This window comes from Perca fluviatilis, chromosome 19, assembly GCF_010015445.1.
Source record: "Perca fluviatilis chromosome 19, GENO_Pfluv_1.0, whole genome shotgun sequence".
In the NCBI taxonomy this organism is placed as follows: Eukaryota; Metazoa; Chordata; class Actinopteri; order Perciformes; family Percidae; genus Perca; species Perca fluviatilis.
The window spans coordinates 25,566,588-25,584,822 of NC_053130.1; the positions used below are offsets into that span (position 1 = coordinate 25,566,588).

General features: G+C 42.1%; 1 long non-coding RNA gene across 1 annotated transcript in view; it reads left to right on the forward strand.

Annotated features, from left to right (window-relative positions):
- The window catches only part of LOC120548233, an 83,049-nt gene extending 65,059 nt beyond the window's left edge, over nt 1-17,990 (forward strand). The window contains exons 4-5 of the long non-coding RNA XR_005637158.1: nt 17,208-17,328; nt 17,409-17,990. This is a non-coding gene — a long non-coding RNA (uncharacterized LOC120548233). The remainder of the gene's footprint in view (nt 1-17,207; nt 17,329-17,408) is intronic.
- The last annotated feature ends 245 nt before the right edge of the window (nt 17,991-18,235 follow it).

An 18,235-nucleotide genomic window follows, 5' to 3' on the forward strand; every position in this document is an offset into this window, starting at 1 on the left:
CAGCTACATGCTCCACTGTGTTTACCAGCAAGTAGCTTACTTTGTCCTGTTGGTGTTGAGTAGGGAGTGTACAGTCCTTTTTTTGCTTAAAACAGCTGCCTACTACGGGAAACGACGCTGGTGAGAGTTGTGAGACTCAATCAAAACAGTAAAGTAGAGGGTCTGAAAACCCAAACAATCAGGTGAAGACGCTGAAATGCAACATGCTGCGAGGAACTACAGAGACAAGTTGACTATGAGCGACACCTTTCACATTACTTGTAGTCCCATTGACCCATTGTCAATGTAAAAATATTTATTAGGGCAGCTTTAGGAAAATGCGACTAGATGCAGGTCTGCTGCTGAACATGACCTCATCTGTGCTTTACAATTGTTCTTAAACGTTCATTTCAGTCACTTTTAGATAAGCAGAAAGTTAAATTTGCTTGCTAGCAAGTCAAACTGTCCAACAATATGGGAGCCTGAATGACACCAAAAAGCATTTACTATAGTGGTGTATACTTCATGCCTCATACAAAGCATAACTGTGTTTGGCGCTGTCATGTACATTACATCAACCTCAACCTAATTCTGTTCCATACAAACAATCATTTGGATTAATTGTCAAAGAAAATCTCCCGTACACAAACACAACAGTGAACTCCTGCCCTGATGCGTGTGTGTGTGTGTGTGTGTGTGTGTGTGTGTGTATTACGGCAGTAATGCGTGGTTATTTTTCTCTCTGTCACAAATGTGAGGACTTGAGTGGAGTGTGAGTTGTGTTTGAAAGGTGGTAAACCTGCTGAGGCTCTTTAATTTCCCCCCTCTTCACCGGCATGAGGGATGGTTCAAAGGGTGACTCTCTGACAGGGCATGTGATCGCTCCTCCGTCCTTTATCTGCCTCCCCACATTAGCACGTAAATGAGGCTGCACTTTGGGTTTGGGGAGCTGAAGCGTGCTCAGTGTAAACAGGAGTTGTACTGTTATCATTATTGGACAGATTTCTGACATCCTATCACCTCCGTTTCATTAACATTCAAAAGAGCTGGGATTTTGACACTGCCTCTGTTTATACAGATTTTTCAATACTTTGCAGTGGGGATTGTATACAGAATACTGTATACATAGTATTTCCACTGTTGAGTGGAGCTACACACTTCCATATTGGCAATTTAAGCATTGTGGTGTAGACAGATGATTGTCCCACTAATGCTGAATGTTTAAAATGTTTCTTTGCTATATCTTGAATTTAAAGGCTACAGTCGGACCCTAAAGATGATTTGGAAGAAATGATGATCACCTGAAAACCCAGCTTTTAGTGTAAGTTGGATCCAACATTGCATGTCTAATTAGCTACAGTGCTATATTTCAATGCGGCTTGCATGTCGGTGTTGATGTGTATGCTGGAGTGTGTTCTCAGGCCTACAGTGGGGTGACTGCAGGGTCCTGAAACTCCATTGTGATGTGAGCAGAGCTTATCGCATGGGAGAGAACTGGCAGCCTCTTAAAAGGTATTATATGTGCTCTCGTTCTCCTTCCCTCTGTCTGACAGGAGCCCTTGGGATGAAAGGGAAAAGCAGTGGAAAAAGAGACATCGGTTCCCGACATGGGGAAGTCTTTGTTTCTATTCTCTCCATTCCAAGTCTCTCCAGGAATCCTAATTTCCACCATTCACCTACCTATCGGCAGATAAAAGCTGGTTGAAGGGGGGGATTTCCTCAATTGAGACAGCTTGTAACCAGTCTGCATAAGGGGGGAGCCGCACAAAGCTCTGGAGTGAGAGGAGGTTGGAGCACAGATTTCAAATCGCTTTGAATTCGAACACACTGGTGAGCGAGTTGTTCTAAAGGACGTTTTCACAGAGGCTGATCTGAAACCTGGCTGGGACATCTCTGAGCTGAGAGTTTGGATAAGAACAGTGACACACGACATGAGATCTCCACGAATCCTAAAATATTCCCAAGAAACGAAAGCGTAGTTGTTGATACTGCTTGTGAGAGACGGAGCGTACCATAGCTTTGTTTCTCATTATGTTGGTTTCTTGAAACCACTCTTATTAGGGCTGTTTTCTTTTTTGGGGGGGATGGTGCTTAGATGGTGATGTCCAAGTCCAGGGAATGCCAGGCCTGGCAGCTGACGTCCTTAATGCGGCTGCTTGGCATTAGAATGAGGGAGGGGAAAGTCCATGCCAGTCTCTGGGGAGTGGGAGGTGTTAACTTCTAATGGCTTTCTCTGCCACAGCCTTGACATCTGCAGGGCTCCCAGCAAAAGAGAGTGAGGCCTTTTTGAAAAATTAATGGAGCTGAATGCATCTCACAGCAAGGAGAGGGCTGGATTAATCAGCACATTAAGGGCTAGCTCCGGATTGGAAATAATTATTGGAGCTGACAAGGTGCAGAGGTGCCAGTGCCAGCTCCTTTCAGGAATGCCTTTTTAAAAAAGCAGTTTAAAAAGCCTTCAGATGTTGGCATTATCTTGCGTGACCAAATTAGGAGCAAATGAGAAAAGTTTATCTGGCATTTTGGAGTATTGAAAGAGCTTAGGCTTTATAAATTATACAGTGTGCGTTTGTGTGCGTGTGTGTCTGCATGCGTGTGCGCAAAAAGGGTGCAGATATGTTTTCTGTAAGTGGGGGGAAGGGATGTCGGCAATGAGAATTATGGGCAAATCCTTTCTCACAAAAAAACACCATAGGTTTCAGATTAAAAGTGTGGTTTGTTTTTTTTCTAGAGGGACTGCACAAAACTTTAAGGGGGATTAATTTAAATGGGTGCTTGAAACTATCGCACTGTTTGTGCAAATGAAAAGTGGATGTCTTAACACCCTGAAAGAGCCAGACGGTAAACTGATTACTGTTGACCACCCATGAAAAGCATGAAGAAAGGGGGGAGAGAAATTATTTAATAAGCGGCATGTTTTTCTGCCTTTCAGAAATAATCCTCTAATTTATAATTTTTCCCGGGGAAGTGATTGAGCATGCGTTACAGTCGTCATTAATATTCTCTACATTTCAAACATCATTTGCCAGATAATAGCAGCTTCCATCTGAACAGAATCAAGGTGACGCAAGCCAAGTCAAAGATAAGACCTATTTCCGTCCACATTTTAACCATTGCCATTTATGTCATTTATTTACATGTGTCCAAAATAAAGGCCCACAAATATATTTTAAAAGCGGGTAAAAGTGGCTATTTGGATAATAATCTGCCATTTGTATGTCAAAAATCTATCTTAAAAAATATAAACTCAAATTGGAAGACAGAACTACAAGTATTGCGAGTGAGCTAATACAAAACGTTATTTTATGGTCTGGAACTGCTCCCTATAAAAGCTTGAGTGAATCGAATGGCATTTAGCTATGCAGATACACCTTGTGATTCATAGACATTTGATACATTTCCACTTTTTAAACAATGTTACGAATGCTACCTTTCTTTGGGCTATTCTGCGTAAAATGAATATGGCCTTAGCCCTGAAAGCAAACAGAATATGACCAAATGGATTAACAGTAATAATGTTTACATCTTCATGGTGGTATGAAGACAACACCTTTGAAGAGAGGCGGCCCGTGACATTAAAAGAAACTCTGTGAGGAATGCCAAATGCTTAACTGACTGTTTGATCTTTAAAGCCCCTCGATCAGATATGTAACCTTGGATAGAGATCTCCATTATGGCTGTTATTCTCTTTTAACAACAACGGCTCTCCAGGTAATAGCAACGCACTCAATGACAAATTGCAGGGGCTGAGTGGCAGCAATCATCTTTACAATCTCTGTTCCACTATAATGAAAAAGTCGCAATAGAAACTTTAACACTGAACGAGCGATTACTTCAGCCCGTGTCGACGTCATTCTGTTGTCTCGAAGGTCGTCGTCCTTGGCCACGGAATCACTTTGGCTTTGCAGATGCAATCACGTTTGTGATGTACCCAATTCAAGGGATGCAAATTTGATTTAACTATTTCCATGTATGGAAAAAGATATTACTGAAAAGGCACGTAAATTGAAAAAAAATAAATGGGAAAGAGATCATCTTAATTACCTTGAAATTAGACTCATATTCCATGTTGTAGATATCAGGAATTGACATAGGTTAGAAATTTCAGGTGATTTCCATAGATTGCATATTGTATTTTCATATGGTGTATCGGGGAAATTGTTTGTTTCAAGATGTAGTAGGTTATCCAACTAAAGGTGTGAGAATATACAACTGAATTACTTAATATTGAAAACTAAATCACTTCCGAAAAGCGTGTGTGTGTGTGTGTTTGTGTGTGTGTGTGTGTGTGTGTGTGTGTGTGTATGTGTGTGTGTGTGTGTGTGTGTGTGTGTGTGAATGCCCTGTAGGCACTGTGGGGGTAATCCTCAAGCTTTTACATTCGTGATATTTAGCACCTGTAAATGCTTACATTTACGTGAAACTCTAATTTCCCCAAATCCATGTGTGTATGATTGTATTTCTGAGACCTTACCTTGGCTCCGTTGCCTCAGGGGCCGAGACTGGGGCAGGGCTGCTGTACTCTGCAACACTAACTACTGAAACTAAAGTGCCTCGGACTCACTGCTTGTCTCTTTATTACGGTACTTAGCAAGGGTTACAGTGGCTTTTGTAAAGAAACATCCTCCAGGTACACATATGAAATGTATCGAGGTGTTTTATCACGTTCACAATAATTCTAAAATAAGTCAAATGAAATTCATTGCCTGATGCTTCCAGGAATGAATTATGCCTTAAGGAAATGACAAACTTCACAAAAGTGGGTGTTTACGGGAAGACGTTTAGAGCTTGTCATTACTGCCTGTCCCACCTACTATTTCCCCCCTCTGTCTACAGAGCAACCCATCTCTGCCCTGCAGTCACAGCCTAGGGCACGGCATTCTGGGTGGTGTTTGAACACACCTCTCTCTCCTCTGTTCAAAAGCTGTTTGGATCCCTGGAATATTCACGGATCCCTTTTTGATCTCTTTGCATATATACTGTTGCACTTAAAACAGAAGTCGATGGATTCATTTTAGTAATGGATTAAAGAGCTATGAGAGCGCTGTCTATAAGAGAAAAAGGCTGTTCTTGATGTTTTTTTTTTTTGCTGTGATGATCATTGTCATGTCGTTGCGTGAACAGAACAAATCAATCCTAAGTCTCCATGTTCACACATAACCTGCAGTGTGGTTAGACACCATCCTCCCTGCTAGGTAATATCCCAGACTTAATAAATTATGTGTAACAGGAAAAATAGAGAATAACAAAATTGCAGACATTGTACAGTATCTACAAATATATTAAGTGTAGAAATTCACCATTTTACTGATAATCAACTGTTTTTGCACCATCTACACCTCTTTATAACACCATATGCCTCTCCTAACTCACATCTCCTGCTGTGTGATCAAAAACGTGCAAAAAGTGATATTAAGAAATACAACAAAAGAGGTGTATACGCATGCAACCCATAAGACAAAACCAATGTGAGCCTCACAATAGTCTGCAATTAAACTTTCTTGAAGCTACCAAAAGAGATGTGATGAAGGTCAAGGGTTCTAGACTGGCACCATGGGTGCTGAGGGGGGTGCTGATGGTACAGTATGGCGGAGGAGCAGAGCTGTGATAAAGGGCAGCTGCCGGCGATTTAATGAGGGAGCAGAGGATGTGGCCCCCCACCGCAACTCATCGCCACTTAATGGCACCACTAATCCCTGCAGCGACGGCGCTGTACACACAATTGGTCTGCCCTCCATGCGGAGAAATATCCCAGCAACACTTTCTCACACCCAGCATCACCAGTTAGCTGTTCACAATCACTATGAAATAGTGCCTCTCGCAAAAACATTGACAAAAGCAATGATGAGCCGGCTGTTGTTTCTTGCTGAGACCGCCGCTTCCTCCAGTTTATAACTAAAGACATGGCTTGCAGGTGTGAAGGACTAGAGGTTGCGAAGATGTGTCCATTATTTTTCACTGCAAGACTCTCTTGTGTATGACTGTAGTAAGTGTAAAGGGTTGAGACTGATCCATCCCCAACCTTTGGTCATGTTCAGATGCTCTTGACGTTCTTTAAAGAAATCTTAATTAGCCCAGAGCGTGAAATGTGATCTACGAGCCGCCGGTTCACTTTCTTTTCACAACACTATGCTATTATAAAGTGGATAGTCCCCTGACCTGTTAGCTTTGCCAGGAATTCTGTCCTACATTTTATCTCGCATCTGTTCAACAAGAGCCTCAAGCCGTTGCTAACACCAGAAATGTGCATTTACAGGCCTCCTTTAGCTCACGTGTCAAACACAATGATTTCACTTTGTGTATATATGGCACGAGTAATTCTGTCTTTATTTGAACATATTTGAGTCTCAATAGAATAGCTGAGAGAAAAGAACTTGGAATTTCTGGTACAGCTCACCGCTCATACACACATAACGCATCACCCTCAAATTCTTAGTCCAAGCGGTTACAAAGCACAGATGGAAATTGATTTGCAAGTGAAATTCAAAAGCATGAAAATCCAAACCACACTTCCACAAAAATATTCCACATGTGAGTTTGGTGGTCTCGAGAAGAGGGAGCACTTTGCAGCGTCACAGATCCTGAAGGCTAATGTGTCTAGCAGGGATGTCAAAGCAAGCATGTTTCACTTGTAAAACATCTCAGTATGTTAGCATGAAGCGTGCAATAAACATGACTCATTTAAAATATATGCATGTAGAACACAATCAGTTTCATTTCCCTACTGGGAGCTTGCCTTGTTTTCAGGAAGAGAGATACTTATTCCCCTTGTCTGGGTAATAATTTACAGATTTGCTGTCTCACAGAATACATGCGTTCTTTGACTTAAGTTGATACTAAAGTCTCAGTGGGACTCTGGAGGGGCGGAAACAAAATCTTTATGATTCTTTGCTCCTGCGTATGTTTTTGTTTATGAGCAGCTACCTCTTCCTGGGAATTCACCCTGTCATGTTGGGACACAGAGGGCATTTTCTTCATAGTTCAGAGGATATGCCCATACATGTAGTGCTGCCCACCTGCCCAACACACACACACACACACAACACACACACAAGTTCACTTTTTATAATACTCACACACACTATCCCTCCCTCGGCCTCGGATCCAGATGTGCTGTGCTCCCGGCGCAGTTTGAGCTGCCAGCTGAGGCGAGAGCATTACCCTGGCAAAGAGCAAAAAGGCCAGATGAAACAGACAGAGGGGGGGGGGGATTAATGCTCTCCTCCCGTCTTTATTGGGAACCTGCATTTTGCATCCACTACCCATATACAGCGTGACCGACCCATTATGCATTTACAAACTGGCTAGGTACTGACTTTAATCAAGAACACAGTCTTAATGCTAATACACCACCAACACGTATCTTCCACATGTCCTAGGGCATTAGGGTTTCTAACTCCATCACAATTATTGATTTAGACAGCATTTCATAACTGATTAAATTCGGGGTTAAATCCTCGCAGCAGTAAATTATTGCTTATGATTATTGTTTATGATATCCTGGTTTGTGGAGACAGAGACGAATGCTCTGGGTCTCAGTGTTTTATGGTGCAAGAGAGCAAAGACTTTAATCATTTTGGCTTCATAAGTTCAACGAAAGCTATTGATGGCACAGATGACTCTTATACTGCCTGAAAGGAAGACGCAGGGCCAAAGAGTGCAAACCTAAAGGGGTGGTGCGTCATATTTCTCTTCAAGAGGATTATGGGGGATTTTGTACACAGACACCTCTCGAAACAAAAAAAAAGGGCCACGGTGAATCAAATATGGAGTTTGTCGTTGTGATAGTGTAATTTAAAAGACAAGGACTGGAGTGTACAGAACTCAATGCGACTTCATTCACAGCTGCTTTACAGGCAGACATATGCAATTTATTTGCATTTGGAAAAGATTTACTGAAGAAAAGACAAATCAATGTAATCTCTATCCCGTGGCTGTGAGTGCATATGATGAGCCACCAGTGAAAACAGAAATGGAGGGAAGCTCTCCCTGCGATTGCCCCCATCAGCCTTGACAAATGGAGCCGCAGTAGAAAGGCCTCTTTGAGTGAGTTGTAACTTTCGGCAGCCCCTCGCAGGTGTGGGTGATCTTTCATCCTCCCAGCCCTCCTCCTCCTCCGCCTCGACGTCCTATCTCTGGCCTCCATCAAAAGTGAACGTGCTGCCCCAGGTTCAGATTAACTCCACTCTGACAGACCAAAGGCCTCCCCTCCTCCTGCCCCTTTCCACCTCGACTCACACATCTCCTACAACAGGGGAAATTAGGGCTAGTTTAGCAGATCTTACAGCACCACTAAACACCGCCCCAGATCGCTCACTGATTGCCTGGCTCAATCCATTGTGTGCCCCCCACCACCTCCACTCCCCTTCGCTTATCTTTGCCTTTGGCCAAAAGCAGCTTCTCTACTGAACCCACCTCCGCTTACTAACACACACACACACACACACACACACACACACACACACACCACACACAATCCTCCCTCCAGCTTGACCAGAGAAAATATGTAACTAACTTATTATGAACAGTCTCACAGCAGGGTCAATAGATAATATCAGTTCGGACTGTTGCCATGTCACAATGTGTGCTTTGTGATTTTGCAGAAAAAACACTCAAAGTTAATGTTTCTTTTAATTGTGGATTACTAAAATGGATGGTTTGCTGTGTTTATGACAAACTTTAAGAGCTGCTTTACAGGTTGATTTCCCAGGTTCTTCCCAGACTGGCTGCAGCGGTGACAGATTTACCTGGGCTGCCGACCGCTCTAAACAAAGTGGTTACCTATCAGTGGTAAACAGTGGAACATACAGAGGTAATGTGGTAATTGCTCGAGGAAAGCTGCTCCATTTTCAAATTAAATCTCGCAAGACGTATCATTGAAAGACCTTTTTAAGTATGACTCTTGCAGCAATTATGGATGATCAACCTTTGTGGCAAAATGCTTGGGTGAGACCTATCATTTGTCTCTCTTGTCAGTTTCCTGTTTTCCTGAGCAACTCCCCTGACCTGGCTGGCAGGCCCTCCTGCCCTGAAGAGCACTTTCCCTTTCCTCATTCTGCATTGGGCCGGCAGGGAAGAAGGGAGGGAGGGATGGAGGGAGGGGATGGGGGGGGGGTTAACTTAATCTGACCCATTGCTCAGGTCAGTGAGCTGCTTACCGGGTCTATCCAAACATAGGGGCTTGTTTTGCTAAAGCTGTGGAAAGAAGAAGTACCCTCTTAAATCAATGCTTTACTCAGAGCTGTGCACATGCAAGGTTGTTATGCGTGAAACCACAGGAGGCAGAGCTGGCACACAACCAGCAGCATGCTCCTCTCCTTCGTTACTCCCCTCACCATGAAGGCGAAGAAAAAAAAAAAAAAACTCTCCTCTGTACACGGCCCAAAACTTTTTCAACATCGCAAGCTGTGTTGCTGCATTTTTAAAGCATATGAAGTCTGTGCAACAGTTTCCCTCCAATTGCTATGGTGCACTCAATTGCAACAGCATTTTCATTTAGGCCTTACACAAGCGTGTGCTCTTCCTATGACAAAAGGGAATTGCGCTCTAAAATGCATCCAGCTGTGTGTACTTATCTTTTTCTCTTGACATATTTTCACCAAAAAAAAAAAAAAACGTCCAGCACCGATTTAATCATGACGCTGCAGAGAGACCAGACTGAGCAGCACACATGTATGTTTGTTGTGCACAGACTGGAGCTGTTCAGGTATCATATGATCTAAAGAGGAATGCAGAAATCGGCCAGATTTATTGTTCCTGTTTGACTAAGCGTTTGCAAAGGCAAGGAAAGAATTGTTTCCTCTAGCTTGAGGAGGCATTGAAAGCATCTTTGATGTAGCTGTAAGACTTCTCAGGGCACTAAACTGCCTTGTTACAGAGAAGACCAGATGCATTGCACACCACAGAGGTGAATTGGCATTTAGACTGATTTATATGAGCGCCCAAAGGCACTTCTCTCAAACTGACTCAAGGTTCTTTGTTTTCAGCGAGGTTGTTGTGAAGACTTCCTGGAAAGAAAGGAATTCACATTAGCTTATGTCTCTTGCACAGTTATAACTTAAACACCTGTGCGAGGTATGTTCCCAAACTGAATTATCACAGGTGACTGAAGAAGCACAGTAAACTTGAACCCAGGTTATACTTGGACTTTTGATAAACATTGGCCACTGGTAAAAGGCTGTGGTTGTGACTGTAAACAAATGCTCTAATTCACCATAATGGTTCTATGGGTCCAATGCTCTGGGAGATGCAATGGCCAGTCTCAGTAGCTTAATTATCTTTCTAATTTGTATTAGCACTGGCTATCCTCTCAGGGATAATTATGTATCTTGTGTGTGAGCGAGCTTAATGAGGTTAACTTAAGTCTTTACATGGAATAAGGGTTCAGTCACCTTATAAAGAGAAAAAAAAAAAAAGTCCCACCGCTGCTGATTGCTGTGTTTTTCTCCTATATAGATGATGACCATAAAGCATTGTAAATCCCAGTGGTATGCAGAGGTACAGTGAACTTATTCTCAGAGGTAACACCAAGCAGAGGAGGCAGGAAGTTAGTTTGTGGTTCTGGTTGAAGGAAGGTCAGTTTAATCGGTTGAGAGGAGCGCTTTACAATAGCTAAACCTCGACCATGTTGACCTGTTACAGATCAAAATCAAAGAATGTTCCTATCAGATCAGTATAGCCTCGCTATCATTCACCACGTTGCCTCCACTCCCCCCTTCCAGTGACATTTTCAAGAAATCTCAGCACTTCTACCAGCCGAAAGTCACTGTGCACTGAAGTGAATCATGTTAAGCAGGTATTGATAAGGCTGATATAACTCTAGCCTGCTCCTTGATATCATCTGAATTCCCAAAGTCCTGTGATCATGCGCTGTTTCCCCCTCCTCCTTCATACATGATATACTGTGCACCACCAGCACAAAAGACGACATATTTTCTCTTATGACTGTGAGTGTAATCCACAGCTAAAGAGCCCTCATTTATTTGCTGCACCCCTCCCATTTTTGCTTTTGCTCAATACTTAGCTGTTTTTACTGCATGTTAGGAAGGGAAACCATCTTATCTGTGACTGGGGGGATTTATTAGTGCCAAAAAGATAATTGCTATTCATAGGCCACTGGGGGCTGATTTACAACCACTAATATTTAGGATTCCTCGAGCCGTTTTTCAGCTCTTTTTTTTTTTATCTCCAGCCCTGCCTGCAGCGAGGAGGGGAGAGAGGTCAGGTTGGACGATGAGGGATGGGCTGGGCAAAGCCTCCACTCAGAGCAATTTGGCTGAAGACTAATGTGTGAGGAAGTAGCCAACATGAAAAGGCCTCGTCCACGTAGGTCTGCCTGAAGCTGACAAACACCTGTTCTACTTAACTTGTAATGAGTCTGCAACTCAGATCTGTCTCGTGTCCGAAGGAGGGTTCCTACGAAAACATTAAATGGCAATAAAAGGGAAACATTATGAAGAACAGTATTGCTTTAAAATATCCTCACTTATGTTTAAATATAAAGAACAATATTTCGAATGACCACATCAATAGCTATAAATTGAACATTACCAAAATCTCCCCTCGTGTCCTCTATTTACCTTCTGGCCCTTTTTCTTATAAAACGTGCTCAGAAAGGCCATACCTTGTTTATGTTGATTATATTACCTGAAACACAGGTAGCCTTTTTTTTGTAGTTTGGGAAGGGTTGGTTGGAGGAGAAACAGGAAATGAAGAGTTTTGGGCCTGTCTGTCTCCACTGATCCTCCAGCTGACCGGGAGGCAGCGAGGGCTTCAGCGAGAGCACTCAGATGTGAGGTCATGGGTTCAAAGCCCAGGTGTTGTGCCTCGCAGCAGGACACTTCCCAGTCTAAACAGTGTCAATGATTTTAGAGAATGTCGAGGTTAACCCCAGATCAAAGAGATCCACCTCTGAAGGGGCTTTTTCTACTGTATCTGTCAAAGGCATCAGTTTGAAAACACCCTAATCTGCTCCTATCTAGTGTGTGTGTGTGTGTGTGTGTGTGTGTGTGTGTGTGTGTGTGTGTGTGTGTGTGTGTGTGTGTGTGTGTTTGTGTGTGTGAGTGTGTGTGGTTATTTAGGGGTAATAATGTGCTCTAGCTTGGTGTCTGAACACAGCAGCTGAACATTTTCATATTCACCACATTACTGCAAATCTAACTTGCAAATGCAAGTAAATCCCACCACTGTTCTACCATGTTTAGGTGAACAAATTTAATTCTAGGTAACTTTAGATAAGAGTTAAACAGTTATCAAATTAAATTTTCAATTTGTTGTCCAAATGAAACGAGCGTATCAGTGGATGTAAACTGCGATATTACAGCAGAACAATAAAAAGAACAGTGCGCTGCCGGAGAATCCAGAGAACACGCAGCTACTTCCTTTTGATTCCCATTTCATTGATTTAATTTATCATCCTTAAGAGATGTCACTTTGTCTGAAAATGTATTCATCCTGCATATGCGACTCTTAATAACGCTAATCTTTTTGCCAGAGCAGAAATCTCATGGAGGGATAATCTGAGATAAATATAGTTAATTGAGGCCAGGTGAACTTTCTTTATCAGCAGCACAGTCAACCAATCTGAAGTAAATGTGATAATTAGAACGGAGATGTCTTCACCGAGAACAGAGCGTGGTCTTGTCCCGCAGCCATTTCCCTCAAATTATATCTGATTTCACAACACATCAGAAATCTATAGCAAATTAGTGGGGTAACAAATGCAGTAATGTTTTCCCCATATGCAAACGCGATCATCTGGAAGCAATAAGCAAGAAAGACATGTACAGTTCTACGAGCATTTGTTTCTGATCTTAAATGACATGGCAAATATTTAACATAAATGCTATAAGTGCAACATCAACAAGATGTACCCCTCTCTCTGAAAGAAAACAGATCTGAGAGGGGGAAAAAAAGAAGAGGAAAAAAAACAAGCCCTCCTCTTTTCCTTTCGTTTCCTGGTGAGGTATGAAAGGGTGCTCTCTTTGGCCATACATGCAGCCTGTGCTCCGCCTGACCACCATTAACACCCCTGAGAGACCACGTCCTAATTACTCATTCAGCCTGACAGAATCTCCTTAATTACGAACTTCATTAGCCTGCAGGACTTTGTTTTTCTCCAGGAAAGGAGGGAGCAGGGGACGGCTCGGGCCAAGGTGCAGTGGAGGCGAGGGGTAGGGGCTTTAGCACCTTGTTCCTCCATGCTTTTCTTTTTTTCTTTTTTCTTTTTCCAAAGGAGATGTTAAGACCTCAGTCAGAGATCTAATTAGATTCATGGTGAGAATCAGACACCTTTTAACTAGCCTCTGGAGTCCCCGTAAAAGGACAGTGAGATCCAGGGTAAGAGAGGCACAGAGAATTAAATGGACCTACTACTGCCTTTCATGTGTGAAGTGGTCTGATTTGCCATGTCCTCACCTCCAAATACAAAATAACCTGCAGCACTCGCACACCGTGCTGCCATTATACCTCGCTTATAAACACGTAGGACTGGCCGTGGGGGGAGGGGAGGACAAAAGCTACAGCAAGACTGTGTGCGGTGGCTTTGGCTCTCGCAGCAATCGGACTTGAAAAGACATATATTACCATTACCTCGTTTATATTTTCCACACTCGGTGTTGCGCCTGTTTCTTCTTGCTGCAGTTTTATAGTCCAGAAATCATTAATCTGAGAAAGTGATGCACACCGGTGCAGATCATCACACACCATCAAAGTTACCTGCCAGTCATTTCCGTGGCTTACACACATACATAGAGTTCATATGTTCACACTGCATCCAATAATATGGTAGGCAGCACTTTAGCCACTGAGCGTTAGCGCCAGTTGCAGTCAGGTGAGGCACAGATCACATCTCAGTGGCTGCTGATGCATAATGGAGTGCTGCACAAGCGTCGATGTTGGAGAGTTCCCAACCGTCGCCGGTCCAACTTCAAAGTCCCTCGGTGTACGAGAAGTGCTGCCGCAGCGGCTGCACGAGGAGTAATTATTTCACCTTAAGCTTACATAAACCCTCCGCAGGAAGTTATGCTTGTTATTAATTAGAAGGCGGCTCTCGGAACCTCCACTCGAGATCGTTAGACAAAGTTGGCATCCCCTCTCGTTCAATGGCTAAGCTCTGCAGTGTGGAGGAAGAACATCATGAGTGAATGAGAGTGAATGATTAGCAAGTATAATTTGGGTTAGTTTCTCTGTGGAGGTGTTAAGGTGTTCACTGGCCCATAATAGATGTCACAACCTGAATTAGTACTACCAATCATTTACACCGCCTGGCAAGCAAAAGCTCCAGCTCTCAGCAGCCATATTGAAAACCCCATGTTTATACATATAGTTTATCGTTTAGTTATATACAAATAACTAAACGACTTTTCTTCTCTTTTATACTTTGCTGTGTTTGGATGTCAGACACGTCAGCACACGTTTTGAACGCACGGCTGCACTTTTTTTTTTGTTTTTTGTTTTTTACGATGGTAAATTTGAGAACACCTGCCGCCAAAGGAAAGAAGTAACAAACATAACCCTTGTCTCACTTCTTCCAACCTCATGCACTGTATATTACTTTGGTGTTTTGTGCTTCATCTCTGCTGGAGTTGCAGCCTTCAGCCCGTAGGCTCATGAGACAAAAGCCCTTCTTTAGTTAGGTGTTTGTGCTGAGCGTACTATCAAAATGTTTGTCGCCACAACCCAGGACGTCCAATTTTCTTGAAACAAACCCACAGACTATTTTGTCGAACAGCATTTATTTATTTATTTTCGCTAGAAAGAGCAGAGAATGCAGAGATAGCCCGCAAATGCATACGCACGCACACACAAGAGATGCCCACGCAACCCCCACGGAAAATATTGTTTGTGAATATTAGTCATGTGGAAACCAACTCCCAGTGCCTGTTGTGCAGGGTAGGGTATTATGACAGCACTTACCAGAGAATTGGCACGGCTTCGCATCGATGCCACAAATATCTTCAGCGCTCTATGAAAAGCTAATGAGAGTTGGCGTACGAGTTGGGTCAGCATTTATGAAGACGCTGCATGAAGCTATGGAGAAGTTAAAACTTCATGAATTATCATGTCATATCATAAAAGGGCCTGCTCGTGTGTTATGATTGCTGTCTGTTGTAACTTAGGCTTCAGAGAGACTAAAGTGTTCTGGTCAGTGTAACCTGTCACTCATGTTTATACAGTGACATTTCTTTTTATTATTTAAAAATAGAAAATAATTTTATAACATTTCATATTTTTTAAATAGCTAGATATAAAGGCGTACATATGTATGCAGTAAGCAACATGTTTCTGCAGTCTGAGTCTTAACATAGTGAATGATAATGTATATTTAGAAAATTAAATATTATCTACAATCTTATTGGTCCTCCGTTGATTGTTGTTATTGTTTCACAATGGAATAAAACCAAATAGTTTTAAAGGTCCTATATTGTAAAAAATGAGCTTTCCGTGTATTTTTCTTTTATTATAAAGCAGATTGAGGTGCCATATAAACACTGTGGTGTGTCAAAAGTGTCAAAATGCTCAGTCCACAGAGAAATAACTGGGCTTTTTTGGGAGGGGGGCTTAAAGAGACAGAGTGTATCAGACATACAGGTATATTCAGACAGACAGTATGAAAAAAATAATTGTTTTTTTACTTTAAAGCATGTAAACATGTTCTAGAAACCCAAAAATACAAGTGTGAACGTGTGTCCCTTTTAAGGAAAGTTAAGATGGCAAAATAGCACCACTTACTATGTTGTCAGGCAAGTCTTTTGTAACTCCATGCAATAAGTGTATGGTAATTATATCTTTTATCATTGTTTGTGTTAATGTGTTGTTTTTTATGTATTGTTTTTGTATGTTTTGTGTATTCTAACAGTCCATCTATAGTGTGGCATTGCAAACTATACTATAAATGCTGTGGTATGGTTCATTGGTCAATACTTGGTCCCTAAACATATAGCAATACATTTTATGCAAAATCATGTGTGGAATGTATCACAAGCACTGGAAGAACAAAATAATAAAAAAATATTTAATATAATTAATATAATTTACTGGTATGAGGTTTATGTTTTATGTATCTATTATAAAGCCCTTAATGAAAAAAATCCTAAAATCTAAAAGTACTTTTGAAATATATGAAAAGAATAAGAGAAAGCAATGCACCATCTACTATCCAAGTGCACACTCCCTGTCCAAGAAGTCCACCACTAGTATTTTATGCTGCCTCACTTTCCAGACACTAAGCACTCAACTGCCTTCGGACTCAGCCAACAGAAACTTGATATTTCATGTTTTTTTGGGGGGTCGATTTTTCTCCCTCCCGGCTACCAAGAGGGGGAGACACAGCGAAGCTCACATGGGTGAAAAGCAGGGACAGAAGAACAGGTGCCCACAATTTCACCTGTCTGTTCAATAACCCACACACCACCAGCTATACATTTCAGCTCTAATTGTAGCCACATTTACAGCACTTTGACAGAGAGGAAATGGCACAAGAGAAGTGGACTAAGACTCCAGTTTTAGATGTAAGCTAATGTCATTGGATGTGATCATATCCGGACATGGAACGACACACAACATAGACAGAAGAATTAGTAGCCTTCGTGTTGATTTTAACAGAGCGATGTAGCTTCGACAAGCTGTGTTCCTATAACATATGTAGCCTGCAGCAGGTATAAACAGGAGCTTCTATAAATCTGTGGTATTATTTTCAGAAGTACCTGCTGGTTGATAGACCCATATCAGTGCTGATGATGTGGGAGGGGACTCGCAGGTCAAGAGACACAAAATAGCTCAGCAGGCACATGTGATATATTTAGTGAGGCCATTGTTTGTTTTATTTAGGGAGCGAATTGAGGATTTTCCAAACTGCAGGGCCCCTGAGGTATTTTATCAGGTGTACAGTCCGCCATATGTTACACATTAGTGCACTGAGGGGAATGCTGGTTGCAGATACAACCTATAAAACTGTTGGGAGTTTGGAACTCCAGAGGACAGGGGGTCGACAATTGCTGCCTTCAGAGCTGGTGCATATCTGGGAAACACTTATATGCAAATGAAACTGCATCACATTACAGCCCAAATCCCCTATAATTAAAGAAAATAAACCTTAGGAATCTATGGGCTAGCAGCAGGTCATAAGAATATTCATGCCTTGGAAATAAATGTTTACTGTTGCAGCCAATGAAATAAAATAAAAGGAGAAAAAAATAGCTAATAAAAGCTGTAAACTCTTTTTTTAGGCTTCCCAAAAGGAGCAGTGGGCCGAGTTCAGGCAGATGCTGGAGGTGTCTGCGGACTGCGCAGGGCATTATGGGACAGGCAGCCGAGAGCCAACAGAAGGAGAAAGAGGCGTCTGTGCAGGTGGGAAAAGTTTAGTGTTTCTGAACCGCAGCTCTTCTCGATGAATATTTCATCGTGAAATGGCCATTTGTCACTTGTAGGTCTGCGACATCTCTTGGTCATATGTTGTCTGTGTGCTGACCCCGGTGAACATGGAGCACCACGGCCTGCTGAGTGAAACTGCATGTGTCTGTCAGAGAAGCTTGTAATGTGGCTCTTGGCTTCGTTCATCTATTAACAATCACATTTTGGTGCCAGCCTCTTAGTGTGTGTGTCTACAAGCTGTAACCCTGCTCTGAATTCATTAATTGCGATGGAGGATAAAAAAAAAAAGAAGAAAAAAAGGGACACTTAGCAGGCTCATTAGGGCAGGGACATCAACACAGGCTAAATACTATATTCAAATGTAGCTTTACATATATTATTGACATATTACTGCCATCATTTGATTTCTTTTAAACAAAATATTTACTTATCTATTGTCTTACCCCATTAAGTCAAGAGTTTAGGCTTTAACGCGAACGATTTATGTCATTGAACGCAGCAGGCCGATATATGATGCGTTTAAGATCACTGTGTGAGCGCCTGTGTGTGTAATCGTACATTTGAACGCCCCATCTCCTTCAAAAACTAAATTAGAAATAAATCCAAATCCATCATAGTAAAAAAAAGAACATGTAACTAAAATGATTAGCTACTTAGTCAGTCCGAGTCAATAAGTGCTGACTGTTCCCGATGGCGAATTGGAAAATTGCTGCGTTTGGAAAACATAATCATCAGAGCACATCATGGCTGCAAACGCCCCTCCCTCGTTATTAATAATAAAGAAAGAAACTGAATCCGAGGCTCCGATGTTTAATTTATTATTATGTAAGCTATTTGAAGGGTGATTGTATAGTAATTGCTCATTAGTCTTGTATATTTATCG